This window comes from Podarcis cretensis (genome assembly GCF_951804945.1).
Source record: "Podarcis cretensis genome assembly, chromosome: 4".
Taxonomy (NCBI): Eukaryota; Metazoa; Chordata; class Lepidosauria; order Squamata; family Lacertidae; genus Podarcis; species Podarcis cretensis.
Window position 1 is genome coordinate 39,683,448 of NC_137173.1, and position 22,761 is coordinate 39,706,208.

General features: G+C 43.6%; 1 long non-coding RNA gene across 1 annotated transcript; it reads right to left on the reverse strand.

The window, feature by feature from the left end:
- Positions 1–1,886: 1,886 nt before the first annotated feature.
- Positions 1,887–22,738, reverse strand: LOC307215549. Its single transcript, XR_013838569.1, has 3 exons — positions 22,618–22,738; positions 2,072–2,301; positions 1,887–1,973 (listed from the first exon to the last, which is right to left on the reverse strand). It is a non-coding gene; the product is annotated as an uncharacterized lncRNA (long non-coding RNA).
- Positions 22,739–22,761: the final 23 nt, after the last annotated feature.

The window sequence follows — 22,761 nt, forward strand, 5'->3', positions numbered from 1 at the left end:
TTTATTTTGTTATTTTAAAAAAATGCCTGCAGTTAGGTCATCTGTTCAGTGAAGGTGAGAAAACAGATAATGACTTGACAAGCACTGCAACTGAAAATGCAAACAATGCCAATAATTACCCAAATTAACAGTACAGTTTTGATGCTTTGTCAGAGGAAGACCTTCTAGCTGTGGCAATGCATTTTTCAGAATTAATTTCTTCCCAAATAATGACTCTGAGCAAAGAAAGCAATGCCTCTCTCTTCTCTCTCTCTCCTCTCCTTCCCCCCACCGTTTTAATAATGCAAGTCTGACATGTTAACAATCGGGCACATGCTCATTCATTGTAGCCTGATCTCAGCTGTCTGATAATGGCTTAAGAAGGATGATGAGTGGAATCACACATCAAGGGACTCCTTTGTTGATGGAGGGGACCAGGAGTGCATTTCCAATTTGCAGCTTGGAGATGAGGCTTCAGAAGCGCTGCTTATGTTTGATACCCACTCAGTCCTTACCACCAAACTGCCAACCTCAGGGGTCAAGGATCCTTTTATAATGGATATGGGCAAGTGCCTAAGTAGATTTTCTGGAAATGTTGGCAATTTCCATATAAAACAGAAAAGGTGTGACTGTGTGAGAGGGTGATTTGGACGTGGATGTGTGTTATGTTTCTGTTTATGTACATCCTTGCTTTCAGAACACAGGCTCTCAATAGTTTCTCATAGTGGTTCTTCTGAAATCAGGGGAAGATACATTGATGTGCCAAACCTGGGCAGTGTGGAAGGAGGTCCTGGGCTGCCCAGATAACACACTTTTTCAATAAAAAGACAAACTGTGTGTGTAGGGAAACAGCTCCTCTCAAGAAATATTCATTGCCTGAATTTAGTTGCTTATTTATTATACTTATATCCTACGTCTGCTCCAAGATGTTAAAGATGGTGTACCTCAGAGATGGGGAAATGGAGCCAGCCAGCAGGGCAGGTTTTTTTAATCATGTTTACCTCTAGAAAAAAAATGGTGCTGGAACTTGTTGCTCCCTTGTTCTCTTATATTGGCAATGACACCCACCTAGAGGTGCCAGAACTGAGTTCCGGCGAGTTCCAGCTGGAGGAAAAGCCCTGGCCCCAACTCACAAGGCCAATAGTCAGGGATGGTGGGAGTTTCAGCCCAACAGAATCTGTCTTTCTGTTCTACCAGTTCATAGTGGTTGGCATTTGCTTAGAAACTCACTTAGAACCAAAAACTGGGGCAGAGGGCTAGGAATGTGTTTGCCGCTTCTCAGTCTGTTTTGACTGCTTCTTCAGAAACAGAATCAGCCTCTGATGATTCCAGTATATATATTAAGGACATGAAAAGAGTCTGCTGGATCAAGCCAGAGGCCCATTTAGTCCAACATACTGTTCTCACAGTGGCCAGCCAGATGCCTGTGGGATCTTACTGTCGTGGAGGTCAGTCTACATATTTTCCCTAGAGGTTCCAGCAAAACCCACTGGGCTGAGGCTTAGATGTTTTATTTATGTATAAAATTTCTTACCCACCCTTCCCCATAAGGTCCAAAATACTGAGGGTTTATACAGCTCAACTCAAAGGAGCAGTGAGCTTTCATGAGTTCCAAAATTCTTCTCCGCTACAGTGTCAGATCCAGGCTTCAGAAGAATCCCCGCCTTCCCTTCCATTGTCCTCAGCAGCCCTTCCCAATTCACAACACATCCTCCCTGTGGGAACCCCTGATCTACAATCCCCTGCCCCATCTTTTTAAAATATTGACTGTCTGGCAGGTGGATCAGTGGGCAGGTATGTGGCCAGGGAACACCTGTATCTTTACCCCATCCTCTCCATGGCACACTGACTGCATTAGCAGTGCAGGAAGTCCCTGCAAACATTAGCAAGAATGCTGTTGATGTAGGGTATCTTGATTTCAGTAAAGCTTTTGACAAAATCCCCCCTCCCAAAATTTTCCTCATGCTGCACAATGTTCTGAGACCAGAGCATAGCTATCAACTTTTCCCTTTTCTTGCGAGGAATCCTGTTCAGAAAAAGTGAATTTCCCTTTAAAAAAGGGAAACATTGACAGCTATGGACCAGAGCTGACACAGGTTGCAATTGATTGGGACAGAGCTTATGTATAGGGCTCAACTCCTCTCTAAACATAGTTTCAGTTGAACCCCAGAAAATGGTGAAATTTGGGGGGTTGTGGGATCATTTCAAATCGGTTTGTCTGCAGTCACCTGGTTCTGGTGCTTTTCCTCTCTGCTTACTTCACTCTGTGGGGTTTGGATTTTCGGATGTTATCTGGGAGGAGTTGATTCCCCTGCCTTCAGGCTGTGGATGAAAATATTGGATTTGTTAGCCTTTTCTTCTTGCTCGATTTTACAGTTAGCATTAACTCTAAAGTATGATTGATTTCTCTGACAGTCTAAATTACAGGATGGTTATGAATTTCCCATCTTTAGTGTCGGAAACCGTAACTGCTAATGTGGTGGTAAATGATATTTTTCTGCATATGACCACAACCTCTATCAGAGTAGTTTCTATTTGCAGGCCAAACTTCAAATTATGTTAAGGCTCTTTCTGAAGGCATGCAGCACGTGCTCTCAATAGCACTCTGCAAAGTGCAATGGGTAGCAGGGTGAATTGACAACTAGAAAAGGCTACTAACTTTGGCTGGATATCACAGAACAAGTGCTGAGTGCTTTTCTTTTATGAAGGCCAAACCCCTTCACAGTTTTGGGTGTGTTCTGGAATCTGATGTCCTGAACCCTTGATTTCACCCAGTTTACTGTTATTTATTTAACATAACTGATTGTGAGAGAACCCTCTGTCAGTGATAGCCAAACATGGCCCTCCAGCTGTTTGGGGACTACAACTCCCATCATCCCTAGCTAACAGGACCAGAGGTCAGGGATAATGGGAATTATAGTCCCAAAACAACTGGAGGGCCAGGTTTGGCCATCACTGCCCTAAGTGGTGTGCAAAAATATGAAACAAAACATTAAAATTCTCAAAACAAAAACCCCAGGTGTTTTGAAGCATTCAAAGGATGATTAAAAATTAACATCAGGTAAAAAGAGAGAACACACATGTAACTTCTACATGCCTGGATAGGCTTGCCTGAACAAAAATGTTTTTAAGCAGGCACAGAAAGGAAGACAGCAAAAGGTGTCTGTCTGGTGCTATTATTTATTTAGTGAACGAAACTGATACACAGTTTACTTGATAAAAGACAGCTAAACAGTTTACAAAGAAAAGATCCAAAATATAATTTTTAAAAAGCAATAAAGGCGAAAACGAAAAACTAGTTAACAAAAACATTTTAAATTTCAATAAAATCTTCAATTCTAAAACAATTATATATAATAGAATTGCATGCTAAAATTACATTCCTGGGTTGGCTTATGAGGGTGGGGGTGATGAGATGCTGAAAATAATACAGCAAAGGCATTTGCCTAATGCTAATGGGCAGCAAGTCCCAAAGATTAATACACACAAGACCTGTGTGTATTTCTTAATGAGTATACCTGGACTCTTTGCTGCAAGATGCAACATCACTGCTGCTTATCACCAAAGGGAAGGGAGGGGCATGTGGCACTGAGGTCAGACCTATATCAGTATACCAGCTGGAGCAATTATTTGGCTCCAGTGGTGCACTGACACCACCCCTACCATCCTGGTAAGTAGCAGATACACCACTGACTGGAGGGTGACTCTGTCTCACGCTGCCAGTCACTCCTGTTGGTAGCACTAGCTCTTCTCTTTAAGGCATTGAATTTGGATCCCCCCAAATTCATGAAGCTCTGTGGCACTCGCCCCACATACCCAAAGCCTCTCTCCCAACAACTGCAGTCATTTCCCAATTTACTTGGGAGTTATGCTCCAAGGCACTGTGCATTTATGTGAAATCACATTTACTTGAAACACCATTGGAAAAGTCTGCAAACACATCCAAACCCCTGGAAACCCTTGAAAAACCAGCAGAAGTTTCCAGATGCCAAAATCCGTCATAATCATTCCCTCCAAACCTCCTTGCTCAAACTCCAACTCTCTACAGGCCTCAACAGTTGGTGAAAGAGCTCCTAATATATACCTGCAAAGGCTCATGGGATCACTAAGTGCTGTTTTCATGGCTTTTTTTGCCCTTTTTATCAATTTTGAAGTCACTTCAAGGTTCGGCACCGTACTTGGTCGCACCTCAATTGGACACACATAAATTGGTCATTGCTTGTCTCTTGTTTCTCCTGATTGTCAGAAGAAACTTCTGCCACCAGCTTAACACTGTGCGGTCATTCCAACTGCTTAAATGCCTCAGACACACAAACAGGTTACAAGCTTTGCACAAGCCAAATTGTGTAGGTCAGAATAGCTCATATCCCACTCCCCCATTGAGGTCATCCTTTATAGAATATACTAATAAAAAACTTATTCTCCAATTCCATCATCTACACAATGAGACAGAGGTATCAGCAGGCTTGGAGAAAACCCAGGTTTTGCAGAAGCACAAAAATATCCAGAGGTGACCCATTGAATGGGGTCAGACTCAAGTGATGTCATGTGTCTCCATATGGCAGACGGGCAGGGTTTAGAGAAAGTCACACTGCAGACCAAAGGCAGAGGCCTTGTGGGTCTAATTAGGCTTGCAGGATGCCGGACAAGATAAGCCTTTGGTCTGATCCAGTAGGACTGTTCATAATTATGACCCAGCAGGACTGCTCTTAATTATGTTCCGATATTGTCTTACTGAGAAATAAGTCCCATCGCTAGCTATGAGGATTCCAAAGGAAGAGCAGGACACAAGAATAAAATATAGTAAGATGTTACTTATCTATTCAAATGTTGGGAGATTTCAGGATATGGTTTCCAATGGTCTATTTCATTCCTTCAATGCTGGACTCGGGTTGCTGCTTTTGCCAAGGAAGCTGCATTCCATTATCTGTGGCACCTGTGTGAGAAGATGGAATTATTGGGCAGGACCCATCATCGGAAGCCCTGCACAAAGACTTCTGCTTGCACAATGGGGTTTTCCTCCTCTCCTTCCTCTGTGCCCCCCATGCCCCAAGAATTGGTTTGGGGGACTCAAGAGTACCCGCAGAACAGCACTTGGGGGAGGGCAGTCTGTCTGGCAAGCTGAAATGCTTGCATGGGCAGAACATTCATCATAGTGCAATGTTGAATGCCTGTGTTATTGTCATCTCTGCAACTCTCCATTCAGCTTTCAGTCAGAGTGTGGCATGGCATCTCAGGGCCAGACTGAGATTGAGCAGAGAGAGGCAGATGCTGAGAGACTGCAGAGAAGTGTAGACCAACAGTTATGTGTGTCACATAATCTCTGCTGAGACCTCTAAACTAGTCTGCTGCCTTCAGGTGTGGTGGAGCCTTCAAGGTGTGATTCAACTACCAGTGCAGTCAGCTTTTGTACAAATAATTTTGTGTCTGTGCAAGTTTGTGAGACGGGTGGGTGCATCTTGTCCTTTATCTCAGTCAGCAAAATGATCTGGCCTGACACATTGTCCCTTTTCTGCCAGCTAGTCACTGATAAGAATCAGGGGTGGGGAAACACATAGGAATTATGATCATACATGCACTTTCCCTCCCAGTATGGAACTCAAGGTGGTATATTTAGGGTTGATCCATCACATGCCTTCAGAGCATGCCATAGGAAACAGTGCAATGTAGATGATGTTATAAGGAAGGAGGTCAAAAAGTCATGGGTTCAGCTCCATCCCTCTGTTGTTGTTATTGTTGTTTAGTCGTTTAGTCGTGTCCGACTCTTCGTGACCCCATGGACCAGAGCACGCCAGGCACTCCTGTCTTCCACTGCCTCCCCCAGTTTGGTCAGACTCATGTTTGTAGCTTCGAGAACACTGTCCAACCATCTCGTCCTCTGTCGTCCCCTTCTTGTGCCCTTAATCTTTCCCAACATCAGGGTCTTTTCCAGGGAGTCTTCTCTTCTCACGAGGTGGCCAAAATATTGGAGCCTCAGCTTCACGATCTGCCCTTCCAGTGAGCACTCAGGGCTGATTTCCTTAAGAATGGATACGTTTGATCTTCTTGCAGTCCATGGGACTCTCAAGAGTCTCCCTCTAAAACCATCTAATTTGACCCTGACTCTTCTTAATAAAGAGAAGGAAAAGACCTCAGTCTTGGAAGGGAATCTGTGTAGCAGATCCCTTAGGAGCCTTTTTGGGTAGCAACTTCAGTTTAACGAATTGGGGGCCAATGTTACATAGGACAGGCCAAGCAGTATCAGGCTCTTGTGAGTCATGCTGAATGTCACGCCAGTTGCAAAAGACTCCCCACGTTTTATGCAATTAGGCCTTTCTGTTAATACAGACAAGGAAACGGCACAGAAAGAAACTGCCCTTGTTTTCTGATAGCAGGAAACAATCAGGGCACAGGGCCCGACAGTTTGGCTCATCGGGCTGAATAAGGGAGCAGTGTTAACTCTTGCTTGCAGACCTACAGAACAGACAAAGGTTGCCAGATCGACATTTCCAATAATAAAGGATGCTGCAAAACTGTGGTGTTTGTTCTATGGGCTTCTATAGAGCCACAGTGTTTTGAAATAAGGGAGGTCCATTATGCGTTGCGGAGATGTGATATTCCGGAATTGGGGACGATCGTTTAAAATAATGGGCGTCCCTTAGAACAAGGGCCATCTGGCAGCATTAGCACTGAAATACTTTACCCACAAAAACAAAAGGGGAAGAAGACAGACAGCAATCTTTTTTGTTTTCGTTGTGGAGCCCGAAGTACGGGAACAATGCACAAAAACATCATTGATAAGCAGAGGAAAGTATATGGTTCAAAGTGAATGTATTATTATTATTATTATTATTATTATTATTATTAATTTCATTACTATTACTACTTTCAGAAAAGTGAGAATTGGGACTTGAGGTACTGCACAGCCCTTCTCTTGCAATTGCTTCACCAAGACAATAGGAAAAATGAAGGATGTTACCATTTGCTGACTCTTTCAGTGGCCTCCCAGTGGCCAGTTTAGGGATTTGTGTAGATTAACATCCACAGAGAAAAAGCACGAAAGAATGCCAGTACTTGGATGTCTGACGTACAAATTCACTAAGGTTTGTGTTTCTCAAGAATATTATTTTTCACTTCAGATGGCGAGTGCAAAACTGTTAGGTTAGCATTTCCTTAGAATCCTCACAAGGGGGGGGGGGGGCTTCTATTCTGAACTTCACTTCCTTTGACATTTCTTTCCCAGCACTGAGAAGACTTGTCATTGAAGGGGACTAGAGCCTTCCTAGGGAAAGTGGAGTGGGCATCAAAATTGGTGGTTTTGGCTCCTGACCAGCTTGCAGGGAGAGAATCCACTCCGCTCACTGGGCAGGGAGATATAAAGAAATTGCCCATTCTTTCTCTAATCTGTATACCTCTACATTTGCTTTACACAGGGACTGGGAACTTGTGCCTTCTCAGGACATTACAGGAGTATAACTCTCAACTTCCTTTCAGTTTTTTTTCCCAGTTGGTCATTTTCTTCCAATACAGTGGTACCTCAGGTTACATACGCTTTGGGCTACATATACTTCAGGTTACAGACTCTGCTAACTGAGAAATATTACCTCGGGTTAAGAACTTTGCTTCAGGATGAGAACAGAAATCGTGCTCCAGCGGCGCAGTGGCAGTGGGAGGCCCCATTAGCTAAAATGGTGCTTCAGGTTAAGAACAGTTTCATGTTAAGAACAGACCTCCGGAACGAATTAAATACTTAACCCGAGGTACCACTGTATTAAATTCAGTTCTCTGCATTTCTACATCAGCTTGCATTTTTAAAAATCCCTCATCAAAATTCATCAGCATATTAATGGAAACTCTACTGATGCACACATCTTTGTAAGCAATTCTGCCTAATATAATGCATTTTTACATATTATTTTTGCAGTACATGATTTATTTATTTTTAAAGAATTACTGAGCCAGGTTACCATGGGCGTAGCCAGCATTTTTGTTGGGGGGCAGGACTTTTGCTGGGGAAGGGGCAGAACTGAGCTATCTGTGATGAAACTGATCAGTTAAGTATTTTTATTTATTGCCCCCTGCCCCCCCGGCCACGCCCATGCAGGCTACTGCATTGCAGAATGAGAAGTGCAGGGCTTGGAGGATGACTGTGTTTCATTTAAAGTTCACCTTTAAATGCAAACTGAATCAAATTTCTCTGCCCTCCATATTCATGACCATTAGCTGTTCTGGCTGGGGCTAATAGAGGAGTTGAAGTATAACAGCTTCTGGAGGGGCCAGTGGTTCCCAGTCCCTGGCCAGGTTGAAAATGGTAGAATCACAAGACAACATCTAGACAAACCTCTTGCCAGTCCCTAGTCAGGTTCAGCTCTTGTGCACACCTTTTCCTGAAAATAAAAAGTCTTGAGAGCTCTCCATTTCCTTCTTCCCAGTGCATATTAATGGCCTTTAAAAAGTGTGCTGCATTGGAATGCCCTCCCTTTAGAGAGATGTTTGTCCTCACTTTACATGTTCAGATGTCAGTTGGAAATGTTTTATTTCGTTCAGGCTTTTACAAACTGTGGTTAGTTTCTTTTAATACCTAACAGCTGTGGATGTTTTTTGGTGTGCTTAATGGTTCTGAGTTTTATAGATATTTTAAAGTTCTATTGGTTACTGTGCTTTATTTATGATATCTCTTTTGTGTTTGGATACCAGATTGTACATTGCCCGGGGCTCTCTTGGGAAGAGCCATCTACAAAAGTAACAAGTAAATAAATTAATGAAATATTCTGCAGCTCCAGAGTAAGGGGGGAAGATAGTTCATATCCCGCAGCACATGCAGTGTTTTTTTTCCTTTTACTGTACATGAAGGAGGGATTGCATGGTAGGAACATCAGGGTGCAACCGAGGTGGGGGGAGGCTTTTCGTCATATGGAAAAGGCTTTAGAAGTCCTTCTATCTGGATGTAAACTTGAGATTTGCCATGGTTACAGCGGATGCTACTTGCTAAGAATTCTGAGTGCCTCTCTGCAATTGGAAGATGGTTCACAACTGTGGTGTGTGTTTGAAGCAACAATACTGAAAATATGCTCTCATGAAAGGGAGAGATGGAAACACAGGTAGCGGGTGCAAGAGGCAAGCTCAAAAAATGTAAAGTGAGCCTGACAAGGAAGCAGACTCTAAGTAGCTCCCAAAAGATGTGCAAAAGGAAGAAAATAAGAAATATTTCCCGAAGGAAACGGGGAAAGTTTATATATACTTTTCCAAAAGCGATTATTGTTATGGTCTAAGCCTACAGAGAGAAAGGACCACAGAATATATAATGACAACCCTTGAGAAGTAGACAAAGAAAAAGACCTATTCTGTGGCAATAAATAAATAAATCCAAATGTGCACATCTCTGTATTTTTTAGGATGTTTCACACATTATATAGACAAAACTCTGTTTGCCACAATGTGAACACATCTGAGAGCTAAAGACACACATATTAAAAAACAATAATTTGTGAAATACATTAAAATTTGTGTTTTGAAATGTCAGCGTAAAAACAAGACACACAAAACAAAGGGGTGGGGAGAGATAATCAATAATCAAATATAAACACTCAGTGCAGGGAATATAAATGTTTGTGTCGCTGGGAAGGGATTAAGCTACTCAGGAGCTCAAAGGAGTTCAGTGAGAGAGAAGCCAGCCAAGAAACAAAGAATTGCCAAGTTGGAAAGGACCCTGAGAGTCAAGAAGTCCAACCCCTGCAATGCAAGAACATCAGCACATGGTCCCCCATCCAATTTGAAATTATACTGGACTCTGCTTAGCTTTACAAACGTGCTAGCAGTTTTATTGCCACAGCACTAGGAGGATAACTCGAAGAAGGTATCTGATTTAAAGAGGTAGTACTTAACACATCACACCCAAAAAACTGTTACACCCAATATGGTCCATGGCTTGCACATTCCTTCAATCGATATCAGAAGCCGCTTTTCAAGTGGCAGTTCCATAGTGTTAACCAAGAAGCTCAACCGAAACTGTGCACACACGCTTAGATAATGTATTATTTTGGCTTTCCATTGACCAACCAGAGCACAGAATCGGAGGCAGCTCAAGCTAAGCATCAGGGAAAGCCCTGGTGGTTCCCACCAAATATCCTCCCCATAGTAGCTGCTCTAGAGGATTTCGCTGTCCTAATCAATAGGCATCAGGCATATGATGGATCATGTAAGTGCAAGCCTAATTAGACCCTAGAACCTCTACCATATCTAATGCAAGTGAACACCCTTATTTAGCATTCATTAACATTGGACAGTAACAGAGAAAGCCTCCAACAAGCACCTTCCCCTGGGATTGGGATTAAGCCTAAATTTGCATTTCTTAGGAAACATCTCCATTTTCCCATATGAGGCATGTCTAGGTCATACCTAGCTGTGAGTTTTGATTGGTGAGAGACTCCCTACTAAGCAGAGGGTTACTTGCAATGATTTCTCTGTAACATCTCAGGACCTGACTTAACCAGCACTGAATGTCCCTTCCATCCAGCCCTGTCTTAAATGATGCCACAGACCTAAGATCCACCAGAATGTCTCCTTCCTATAACTGAGCACCTCTCAGTCTCATTTTGTTCAGTCTTCCCCACTCACGCAGTTTGGTGGCCCATGCTTCTCTCCAGTTCTGTGCCTTGACTATGCACATACCCCATGCTGCTGTTATTCAAGCATGCACCAAACCTGTGGGTCACTGCTGGTATCAAGACTGAGGCAGACTGACCCAGTTTCATAGTCCTGAAGGTCCTGAACTTGCTGGTGAATTGGAATGCTATTCCCAACTGGATGGCGCACTCTTCTGTATTTTCCAATGCAATTTCAGTGTGTGAAAAGTGCACAGAGAAGTACGTTCTCTACAGATAAATGTGTATAGGATTAGTCTTTGGGGGGGGAAGTGCACTGAAAAGCATTGAAAAATATATATTTTGACAAACAAAATTTCATACAATAATGTGTAGAAGAATGCATATAATTTAAATGTCAAGCTTTTTATACATTATTTTTAAAAATCTTCACAAAACAGGATGGAACAAACCAATGATTGAGTTCCAGCAAAAAGGAAATGAGACCGATTTTGGAAGATCTGTTCATGCTTATTTGACACAAGACTTATTTAGCTTTACCTAATTCCCTTCCCTTGCATCCCACTCCCTCTCAGCTATTTTTGATGTTTTTCTCCTTTAGAATGGTTAGAACTCTTTTGGGAAGCACAAGCCAGTATCACCCCAAAAGTAAACTTTGTGAACGTTAATAGGAGGATTCCTTGGAATCCAGGGCTGAATAGGTCAGGATAAACCTTAGCATCATCCAGCAATGGAAGCCTAAAGGCTGGTTGGATCACCTGAGCGGTAAACTGAGACAAATTGATCTGTCTCATCTTAAATGTCAGGAGTCCCACTACTTTTGAATTAATTGCCTACCCTAGGGCAGAGGTTCTGGACTCAGCCACAACTGTGGCATCCTCAAGTCACAGTGAAGACCCAATAAATTCTATGATTCTATGAAGACCCAATAAATCACTTCTCTTCACTCCTCCTTCCTTGAGGCAGGTACCTACACTAGACACACTAGACATCACCCCTCTCACTTCTTTCTAAATTTTTGTATTTTGTAGATTGCACTTGCCAACAGCTGCCACAAGATCATAGAATTGTAGAGTTGGAAGGGACCCTGAGGATCATCTAGGCCAGCGGTTCTCAACCTGTGGGTCCCCAGATGTTGTTGGACTACAACTGCCATCATCCTTGAGCTCTGGCCTTGCTAGCTAGGAGTGATGGGAGGTGTAGCTCAACAACATCTGGGGACCCACAGGTTGAGAAAGGCTGATCTAGGCCAATGTGGGAGCCGAAAAGTTTTCCAACCCCCTGGCCCTAGGGGGTTAGTGGTGGCAGCAGCAAGGAGTAGGTCATAGGTGGATTTGGTGAGCAATGCAAATAGTTGTCAGAGACCAGGCTGAGGAGTACTACTCTGATGAGTAATGGTGGGAGCCTCCCCCTTCCCCTGCTCCTGACCAGGATCCTGAAACTGCCCAGGAACAGTGGAACAGTATAGATTTGGAAGAGTGGTTTGCAGAGGGGCATAGTTCTGAAGACAAAAATTGGGAAAAACTGGGGGGTGAACAGCAAAGTGAAGAAGAACTGGAAGAGAGAGAGCTAACAGACTCTCTCGCTGGAAAGTGTACAGACTACCAGTCCAAGGTCACATAGAGCAGATAAGGTGGCTACACAAAAAAGCAGGGTGGCTGAGAGATCAGATTGCAAGACGGAAGTGACTAGAGGGGAAGTGGGTGGAATCCTTAATTGGGAACACCTTTATTCCAAGAATGGATGCTTTGTTCTTTTGCTGTGATCATTTAAGACTCTTTAAATAGACTCTTTTCACTTTGTCCTGCTTATCTACGACAAAAGGGGAAGACGAAGCCAAGAGCCCGGAGCCTGACAATAGTTGTGCAGCCCCTAGTACAGCAGAAGTATGCATAAGGTGGAGAAAATAGAGACAAAGAAACCCCAACATGTCATAAAACTAGACCTGGAGATCAGCGAAGAATACAATTGTCTGCCAATACATTTAGGTTAGCTAAAACAAAGTCCTTCATGAAATGAATAATTAACTTATGGAATTCAGACCAATACAGATGTAATGAAAACCAGAGGCTTAGGCGGTTTTAAAATGGTCTTAAATACACTGGTGAGGAATAGATTCACCAACAGATATTAGCTCAGTCATGATAACTAAATCGAATCTCTATGTTTAAGGACATGGTGCCTCCAAATATCAGTTGCTGGAGTGGGGGGGGGGGAGGTCATCAATATGGGAGGTTCTCTCCATGTCTTGCTTGTAAGCATTCAGAGCATCTGGTTGGTCACTGCTGGAAATAAAGTCCTAGACTAGAAGAACACACACAGCTCAGTCTGATATTAGAGGGCTCTCCATATGGCATATGAAGAGACCCATAAGAAAAAGCAATTAAAATAGCGCACTAAGACCTGGTACTGGGAAACAAGATTGCATTGTGGGGAAGGGGGGGGGTGGAAGCCAAGTGCAAACAAGTTGCACAAGTTGACAGCCATTGCAACAAAATTCCTATAGCTTTTGAAAATATCAGCCCTTTAGAAAGTTATATGAAAGGCAGACTTCTCTTGACACTTTTTTAAGATAAAAGAAAACAAACAGCCTTTGTATGTGACCAGAGCAAGGAGATCAGCGATCGGGCTCAGCAGGACTGAATTAGCGAGTGACTCATATTTCTCCTGGGAAGGCAACTGTGCTTTTAAAAGGAAATTCTGTATAATATTTTCTGCGGCAAACTCTCCAAAATCAGGGCAAGGGGGGGACGGACAAACTTTATGTAACAGTGTACAACTTTTACAACAGAACCCCAAATGGCTGCTGCCAAATGTTTTGTTCTGTTTGGGTGTCTCCTAGAACTTCTTTCACCCCAAGCTCACTCACGGAATACTTTAATTCCCAGGATCATTACTGTAGCCTTACTCAGGTTTTCAGTATTCTTGCGTGTAAGCAAACCTACAAGGAAAGGTGGAGCCATGCTGGCAAGCCCTCCCCTCCATTATGTCTTCTCTTCACAGTTTAGGGCCTTCCATGGCAGAATTTTACAAATTCCTTAAAAATACTTTTTCCCAAGAATGGCTAATAGAATATTGGAAGGTCCAAAATAAATCCATGCTTGTTGAAGCTTCAGAGAAGAGTTAAATATGCATGATGGACTCATTATTGAAGAATGACCAGACCTATGGAAAGAAATACGGAACATCATCCATGTGAGTCTTCTGGGAATTGAGCTATGTTAAGAGAATGCTTGAGAAGCTATTTATTGGCCAGGCATATGTGCTCAAATTGAAGTCTAGGTACAGCTACATACCAGATGTCAAACTTTCAGAAACAAGGTCTTTTTGGTTTTTCTGTTGCCTCATTAATTTTTTGCAGAACCAAGTGGCATTATGTTTTGTACCACAAACTATTATTACATCAAAGGGCAGAGTGACAGGGATACTCGTTAGATAAGGACTAATATTTTATTCAGAAAAGAAAGATGCAGTTATTGCATGGAGAGCAGTTCTGGGAAATACCAGCAGAGAACTGAAAATTAGAGAAGCAGACATTTTGAGTATGGGTCACACCATGCTGAAGTTGTTTACTTATGCACCTCCTGCTCCATATGGAATAATAAGAGACAAAATGTGGAAATTCGGCTCCTCTTTGCAGAACACATGCATTGTACGAAGGTTCTAGCTTCTAAACCTACGATGTCTTGTTTTAGAAATGGCTATCAGGCAACAGGACTGAGATAGACCTCAATTTGAACCTCCAGATACTTTTTCCACTAGTGAAACCAGCATCATTTCTCTTACGTGCATATGAAGTTACCCTATACTGAAGCAAACGATTGGTCCATCTGGCCCAATGCTATTAAGACTGGAGGAAACTCTCCAAATCTCAAGAAGCAACAAGCAAAGCTATTTGTTGTTATTAGTAATCTGCAGCCAATTGTATACATTCTTTTTTTAAAAAAATCTCTTGACATTTTGGTAGCATAATACTATAATAATAATAATAATAATAATAATAATAATAATAATAATGTGTGTGTGTATTTCTTGTTTCAAGAAAAAAATCTGTTACTTTTTTTTCCAAAAGTTCTCCGCTTCCCCTTATGTTTTGATCCAACCTTTGCTAACCCACCAGCTGTTTTAGACTACAGCTCTCATCACCTCCTGCCAGGCATTTTTGCAAACACAAATAAAAAGAATACATGGCATAAAAATACCCATGGAAGTGAAAATAATATATAAAAAATGTTTGCAGAAATGTGTGTATTTAATCAACATTGCAAACAGAGATGTGCTTATTAGCAGAAATTTGCACTAAAATGCTGATGAATTTTCATGAGGATTTAAAAATAATCGCAGTAATCACAAACTGCTGCAGAAATGTGGCAGACTGGATCAAAGACTGGAAAGATGAGAAACAAAGGTGACAGACTTGTCCTTCTGTACTTCCAACCTGCCCAGAGACCTTGTGTTCAAAAGCAGGTAAGAAATCTTACTAAGAAGTACAAATAAGTAAATAATATATGGTTGTTTCATTGCGTTCTGGATCCGGTAGAAATAAATCCTCTCACTCACACTCTGAGCATGTCAGTCCGCCCCAAGGTGACAATAAGGTAATGATGACCGCAGCCCTATCAACATGCATGGTGCTTTACAGAGAGCAAAAGGACAGGTCCCTGCCTTAAGGAGATTTCAGTCTGCAATTTGACTCCAGTTAAGTTACTGTAGAGCATGGGACCCAGGTCATTGTACTAAGACATCATAGAGAAAGGTGCTGTTGAACTTCGTAAAGAGAGAATTCCATCAGTTACATTTCCCTGCAAGCACCCTTTCTGAATTAAAAATGAATCCTGAGCTTTTTAATTAGAAAAAGAAAAAGGAAAGAAAAAAGTGCCATTTACAGAGATTTTAAATCTTGACTATTGGAGTCTTACTATATGTGGTGCAATTAATTAAAAGTGCAAATCAAGCTCTGTAGACATTAAAAAGCCTTTTTGGAATCAGACTGCAACTTTGAGCCCCCAGGGACAGAATGATTGATCACTTCTGTAGTTACTTTTAATAATCCCGTAATATTTTTCATCACATAGAAAGTTGCTTTCCTATTTTGTATTCAAGCATGTTGTCGCAGCACTCCGACCGTGTGTTCAGAATTTTCGATCTCGCACTCCCAGAAAGGTGGTGTCACTTTCTGTTTTAAGGGAAGAAAAATGTGCAATATAAAGTTTGCGTTTAGTAAGGATTTTAATCTCAGATATATTAAAAAATATATAAAAGTGCAGCATTGGCAGGATACCATAAATCATAGTTACATGTTTCTCCAGAACGGTTTTATGGAAGTTGGAGTGGATAGATTGCATTATCCTGTAATGCAGAATGCCAATAATGCCTGTTCCTATTCTTCAGAGGCACCTTTACAGTAGAAGCAAATTATTCTTATTGAAGTAAATAATGCACACAAAATTGCCTTTATACAGGCTACAGTATGATGGAGAGAAAGCACACACAAACTCAAATTCTTTTTGATTTCTGGCAATCTGAAAAAAAAAGAATTTTCCTTAAGTTGCCTATTTCCTGCGCTTGTCCACAAAATTACCAACTCTTCTTTCAATACGGCATATCTCACACTTTGGGAAACATTGCATTTATATTTCCTTCTGGCGATATTCTTTCAGCACCATTTAAGAGAATCTTTACAGTAGGCAAATGTACAGTTAGAGACATGTTGGTTGAACTATTGCTGTTGAAATAAGTTGACATGAAGGCAGAAAAAAAGGATGTGCATTTAAAGTGGCAAACTGCACAGCAAAAAGTTTTTCCAACAATAAATGGAAAACAAAACAACACACAGCTTCCATTTTGGTTCTATAAGAAACAAACTAGTTTTGTGTTGTTTTCAGAATCCTTGAGTCCATGATGAGCTATGTATGCTACCTATATACTCCAACTTCCATAAGAAACATGTAATCAGGCATGACATCCTGTTCATGTTGCACGTGTATGTGTGAGTGTAAAAGATCTGAGGTTAAAATCACATGAAGCTGAATGCTTGTGAATGTAGTGAATTGTTTGAAATTTAGAATTACTTTGCATTCAATCTGAGTTGAGGCACTATTGCTTAAGCAGCTTATATTGGATCCAATTATGAAGTCCCATGAGCTTTGGATGCTTCTCATGTCAAACTCAAGGAGAGAATGAGGAAAAAATAATATTCTGCAAATACATTCCTCCCACATTCAGCTGTTTTATTTTTTGCTAAGCTTACTACGACCTTGATAGGAAGAACTTTAAGCAGGTGTAACGGGGGGAAAGTATTCACAACCTGAATCCATTGTGACTTGAGTCAGTGATTTTAGGCAGCTATCCTATTAGTGGGATAGGAGAGCTGGGGGGAAAATCACATCTGGCAACCAATGCGTCCTTTTGGTTTCAGATAGTACATAAGTAGACAAATCTAAAAAGCCCGGGACACAAATTTTCATGGCCCTCTAGCAGCTATGGTGGCTCATTTGCCAGAAATAATGTATTTAGTGTTAACTCTGGAAGTGTATACTTGATTCTGACCAAACCAAGCCTCCTGATGTATCTTGTGCTCTAGGAGGCTTAGTCCTCATGTACTATCTGAAATCAAAGAGGTGCATTAGTTGCCAGATGTGAAATATATTGATATTATTTTGGGCTCTCTTACCCCCTACGTAGAGTAGCAAAAGGTGGGGGCAGATACCAGTGGGAGTAGTTTCTGTTAATATCACTGCCCCCCCCCTTGCATGTGTGTGGTGAAATGTATTTTTAGTGGGAGGTGTATCTGGTGGCTATGAAATGGATCCCCTTCCACCTCATCAGTTGCCTATAAAACTGAAAATTGCTTCACCCCCCACCCTGCCACCAATTCTGTCCACATAGGTAAGCACTATGGCTATCTGTAAGTTTCTCTCCCACACTCACACATGTACACGGTGCTTGCCAATGAAGAGTATAAAGCTGATCATAAGAATAATAATAATAATAATAAAATAAAAGTAAAAATAAAAATCTACAATCATTTATACCCCGCTCATCTGGCTGGACTCCCGACAGGATTAATAATAATAATAAAGTGATAAAACATCAAACATTAAAACTCCCTAAGCAGGGCTGCCTTCAGATGTCTTCTAAAAGTTAGGTAGTTGTTTATTTCCTTGACATCTGAGGGGAGGGTGTTCCACAGGGCTGGCGCCACTACCGAGAAGGCCTCTGCCTGGTCACTCATAACTTCAGTGAGGTTGTGTTCAGTGACATTCATATTTTGATTCACACCAGGGATGGCAGAGGCTGTGACCTCCCAGGTGTGCTTGGATTCCAGCTCCCATCAGTCTAAGCCAGTGCGCCCAAAGGACATGGATATTGAGAGTAGTAGTTCATCCTCATTTGGAGGGTCACCAATTGCCCTGCCTTTATTCAGGCCTGTGAAGATTTAAGCGTACAGTCAGTGATGGGTGCCCATATTCTTGGCTGCTCCAAATCTACAGCCGGCCCTGATGGGCTAAGAGGTTGGCAATGTGCCTGCACAGTGCTGCCCAACGAAAGAAGTTTGATCCCTTATTATTTCCCTTTCTCACTTCCCTCAAGCTGGCAGACGTGTAGAAGAGCCCTAATGGATCCCAGCAGGCCTGGCATTTATCTTCCCTGCAGCAGCCCTCAGAATGACTTCATTTGAGGCCTATACGACTAGATAAATGGAGCAGAGGATTTAAGACATAGCCCTTTAATGAATTCTATTAAAAACATGCTTTCCGAGTGGAAAGTATGAGAGGGTGATCAGCTCTACATAACAAGCGCCTGGTGCCAACGGAATCACGGCCAAGTGAGCAAGAAAGATGAGGGCTGAATATGCGAGCCTCGTTTGCATATAGGGCATCTCAGAGGGACCATAAGAACTTCCCGGGATGCGAATTATTATCTTAAGCTTCCAAATTGACAAATTCCCGAAGCATAAAGGGCTACAATTGCCTCTCTGTGGCAAAGGGAACGTGACTGACAAACTCGCAATACCTCTGCCAAGGAGTTACTTGAGTTTTGATAGCATTGCTTCTGGTCGCAATTGTGTGAGCGCGAGCTGGGAAAAGAGCAGTAACCCAGTATTATCAGATTGTGAATGGCCTGCAATGTTAAAGGGAGAGGCCCGGGTTTTTCCATGAATTATGTCATCTTTTATAGCAAGGCTCCCTCGGGAACTGCTAAAGCCGCATGTGTGTATGGGGCAGTGGGGGGGGGGATGGAGAGACAGAAAGAGATGGTTCTTTTGTGATTTATTGGCAGGTACTTGGCGGGAGGCTGTTTTATCATCCTTATTTTTATACCCAGCGTCACAGAATGAATCCCCACAGTGAGGCAACGAGAGGCTGAATGCTGTGTTGCTGAAGGGACTTCTTGTGCGATTTGCTGGCTCTGAATGGGTATTATTGTCTATGTAAGGGCCAGTCAAATTCACACAACCTTGAATGTGGGCTCCAGTGCCAGCTGCACAGGAGGATAGCATGGGCTCCGATATTTTTAATAGTTTTTTTATTTTCTTTTATTTGCATTGCATTTTTAATATATATATTTAAAATACCACTTAATACCACAGTTTTAAAGTGCTTAGGATTGAATCATGAAAGCAAGAGGAAAGTCTCACTTAGGGCACTTTTCAACAGTCGTTATTTTCAGGTGGGATTCGGTCACATGCTAGCAAATGCAGTTTGCACAATTAAAAGCGATTCGGGTGCTCTTGCCCAACAAACTCACATTCCCAAAAGACTGGCTTTTTGCAATAAGGAAAGTGATAAGGAGAGCCCCAAACCAATAAGAGCAAATGGTTATTAAAATAGCCAGCGTTGTCTGAACTGCCTGCAAGCAGATCAGGATGAATGCTCAATTCAAAGGTCATCTGGAAGCTCCTTAAAATGCTGGCTGAAATAATAAAGCATCAGGTGCTCAACAGGAAGTTTAACTAGCAGGAGCAGTGGCCAGGGATGATGGGAACTGTAGTCCAGAAACAGCTGGAGACCCAAGTTTGGTAAACCCTGTCCTAGCCTAAACCTCCAGTCATGACACCATATTGGTTCTTAAATGGGAAGCTGGAGTCTAGCAACATCTAGAGGCCACAATTTACCCAACCCTGATATGCAGTCATGTGGGATGTGTACAAGACTAAAATGATCCGCAGGAAATCTATGACTGGATCTCTTGATGTCTTGTTCTTCTGGAAAGAGCAGCTGTCTTGGTTTGAGTTAGTTTCCTCTGCTTGAGTCTGGCACAGGCCCACAGTTGGGGGATTAATGCTCCCCACCGCTGCTGATTCCCCCAAGGCAAATGGCTCTAGCTTCACTGCCATTGGCCATGGGGTGAGGAAGAACATACAAGCACATCACAAGTTTCAGGGGTGGTGATCTAGTGATTGCTTCAATGCATGCTAAACTCTGGATTTTTCCCACTGCAGCTGATCACTCCACTAGAGTTTTTATGAGCTTTGCAGATGGCACAGTAGAATATCAGCTTGCATATTTGGTATGGAATGAAGAAGTCAGCATGACCACCAGCAGCCCCATCCTATGCCCCACATGCTTCCTCCAGAGTAAATCCCACTTAATTCAACATAACTTCCTAATCACTGAACACAAGGCTGCGGTCTTAACTCCACTGATAAACCCCCGTCCCCCCATGAGCTTAATCTACATTACAGCCTACAGCCAGGATTAGGAGGGGGGGGGCCCGGACTCTAATGACATGACAAACCACTGCTTCTTTGCCTCCACCTAAATTGTGCCATCATGGTTCTCTGGGTAGTTTGATAGTAAAACAAAGTGTTTGATGCTATGAACCGCCCTGAGATACTCAGATGAAGGGTGGTATACAAATTCAATAAATAAATAAAACAATTAAACCGTGACGCATTTCCCCCCCCCACCCCCCCAAAAAAACCCTACACCACGACTCCATAATTTCCCTCTATAGTGAAGTAATTTTGACGATTATTGTTCTCCATTTAGCATGACACAATCCATGTGGGGTTTTCTTGGGGGGTGGGGGTCGCAGCAGCTGAAAAACCAAATCCACACCCTCACTGAGGGTCCAAAGAGGGATCTGTACTCTCCCTATGCTCAGAGGCACTCTCTTCCATGGTCGTCTGGTGAGTCAAGCGTTGCACATAAGCCTCGAGCCTGAAGTTTGCCCCTTCCCGGAGCTTGAGCTGACGCCCACCCTACCGCACGTAGACACCCGATTTCCAGAAGAGATCCTACAAACCTAGAGGGCAGCCTCCGTAACTAAAAGCCTCGCGACTAGTTTTTTTACTGCGTCCGATTCGGAAACCAGCATCCTTCCTACAACATCACAAAGGGGAGGTGGGGCGAAGCAGCTGTGTGGGCTAACGTCTAGTCACGCAGAATGGGAAACGGCGGGGAGTGTCTGATGCCACGAGCGCTAAGAAAGAAGCAGGGGGAGAGGGGAGGATCCCCGAAGGGGGGTGGCTGACTGGCATAGGGGTGGGGGTGGCGAACGACTGCTTGTGAGTAAATAAGCCATGCCTGATCGATTTTCGACTTTCACTGATGCTTTGATGCTGCCCCTTCCCCAAGCGGATGAAACGCCTGGATTTTGCACCGCGACAGCTTTTGTTACCACGTGTAGCTGGAGCGAAAACAACGCACCAGCGCAACCAAAAAATATAAAAATAAAATAAAATCTAGGCTTGTTGCGAAGAGTTTGCTGGGGCCTGGGACTGTGCCAAACGACACCTTCGGCTAGGCGCTTTTGATTTCTTCAACACGCTATTGTCCAAACTGGAATAAATATAGCAAGATCCTCGCCCCGCGCCCCCGCCAATCTGCGAACTGCTCCTAGGAACACCGCCTTCTCTGAGCATTGCCAGTTTTTGGGCGAGGGTGGGCGGCTGGGTGGAGAGTAGCGACCGCTCCCCACTCGCTACGCCGGGGAGCCTGGAAAGAAATCGAGGGCAGCTCCTTACGACTGCGCGCAATTTACGCCGATTGCCCCCGCCCCGCCCCTACACAGCCTCCTCGCCCTCGCTGCTCCCTAGGCTTTCCCTCTAGGGTGGGAGTGGATCCAAGCAGCCCACCCCACCCGGGCTGGCAGTGCGTAACGGTGTTGCTGGCGCTTGATCCCTTCAGCGGCTTAGCATCTCTGAGTCTCTACCTGTTCCTTCGTCTCTCCCACTTTCTCTTGGGAAGGGGAAGCGGTGCCACAGAGGAAGGAAACAGACCTTCCAAGGGAGCAGCCCTGGTGGGAGCGGGGTTGCTGCAGGCGCCTCCCATCCCGGGCTTCCCACCTGTCCTCCGCTTGGCTGAGCGCAGGTGAGCGAGGACGCGGGCCAGGTCGCTTCTCCTGCCGGGGGCCACACCCCATATAGAGAGCCGGAGAGGGTGCGGGTGTCCCGCGTCCTTTTCACATCTAGGGGAGTTGGAGGAGCCTCTGCCTTCTGTTCTTTGCACATCCCTACCCCCAAATCAGAGAAGGAGGCTCCAGGGCCTCGGAGGTGGGAGGGGGTCCTGGCTTATGCGGGGTTGCTCACCCCCTCCCCCCGCTTCTTTCAAGCTTCTGCCGCGGGATCGGAGGGAAGGCGGGGGGGGCGGTCTCTACTTTTTGATGGCTTGATCAAAAGAGCCGCTCGCTTTCCCCTGCTAAGGAAAGAGAACGCCTTAAGCGCGCTTAAAATGGAAAATAAATAAATGCGAGCAAGCAAGGCTGGGCAGACTCCAGACTTTTTGGATCTACTACTTCCTTTTTTGCAAACAAAAACAAAAACAAAACTCAAAACACCAAAAAACAAGAGAACTCAAATAAGAACCAGGCGCAAAAAGGCACACGGTTAGCATGAAAGAACAAGGGTGCCTCTGAGCATATCCCGAGCCCAGGGATTCCAATATACCAGAACAGAGCCAGGTGCGTTTGGCGCCCTTCTCTTTCATTCCCGCAGCCCCACTGAACTGAGGAAAGACGTTGCGCCGTTGCTCTCGCTAACTTGCAAATCTACCGGCAGATCCGGCGTGCCTCTGAGCCGAGCTGCCTTGGGCTCCTGCATGCCACCTACTTTCTTCTGGAGATTGCTCCTCCTCCTCTCCATCTCTACCTCCACCTCCTCCTCCTCCTCCTCGATCGCTTCCTCGATCCGCGCAGAAAAGACCCTATCCGTGACTCCCTCCCTCGTGCTCTTTTTTTCTTCTTTGTGCGTGCG